A 913-nucleotide genomic window follows, 5' to 3' on the forward strand; every position below is an offset into this window, starting at 1 on the left:
GTTTGTGTTTGATTGGAAGATCTCGGCATGCCATCAACTTCAAAATTAGATGTTGGTTTAAAAAAGGTTGGGCACCCCTGCATTGCGCCCCTTTATGTTTTGTGTGATTCCCTAGAAATGACTGCCAACCACTTTAAAGTACCACCTTCCCAACAGTGGTTATTTTTACTTTGACAATGGTCAAAATCAGCATCAGAAGTGATGAAAATGGCCCATGATCATAATTATGGATGATACCAAGTAGGCTTTCTAGGCCTACCTGAATTTGTAAAACCTCACAAGTAACAATTATGGTCTTCACGTTGGTAGTTTTCCTGTATATTTTCATCTGAATAAGGGTGATCAGCTAATCATGTCACTTAATTTGAGTAATAAAGTTGATGAAGGTTTCAAAGAGGAAGTCATTGTAAGCAACAATCAGAGTCAAAGATAGAAGGTCCTACTGAGATTTGAACTCAGATCGCTGGATTCAGAGTCCAGAGTGCTAACCATTACACCATAGAACCCCTTGATCACTTAGTGCTTACAAGGTTTCCTACCACCAAATGACCATGATATGGGGATTAGATCGCTATGTTCCATATTAAACAGGGTAGACTCGCATTTTGACATAGAACAAACTGGTAAAAATGTCACCTTTGCAGTCAAATTCCATAGTTCAACCCAATTAACCTAGCAAGCATAGGACTCTTTTGTTTTCTGGGATCCTTGGGTGAATGTAAACTTATTTTTACAACTTCAATGTTCCTTCTTTTTTTAAGCCAAACATCGGACTGGCAGCCATAAAATAGAGTGAAGATATCGTCAATGATTTTTTGACATTCATAACTTTTCTTGTCCATGAAATATGTAGCAATGTGGAATCCCACGGGGCCTTGATGGGCTTTCTGAATGTGTACATCAGTAAATGTAA

The 913-nt window shown here is 38.2% G+C and overlaps 1 non-coding gene across 1 annotated transcript; it reads right to left on the minus strand.

Annotated features, from left to right (window-relative positions):
* Positions 1-434: 434 nt before the first annotated feature.
* On the minus strand, positions 435-506 carry trnaq-cug. Its single transcript has one exon. It is a non-coding gene; the product is annotated as a tRNA-Gln (tRNA).
* Between the last annotated feature and the right edge of the window lie 407 nt (positions 507-913).

Source organism: Cyprinodon tularosa, unplaced genomic scaffold (assembly GCF_016077235.1).
Source record: "Cyprinodon tularosa strain WSP-4 unplaced genomic scaffold, ASM1607723v1 ctg716, whole genome shotgun sequence".
NCBI classification, from domain to species: Eukaryota; Metazoa; Chordata; class Actinopteri; order Cyprinodontiformes; family Cyprinodontidae; genus Cyprinodon; species Cyprinodon tularosa.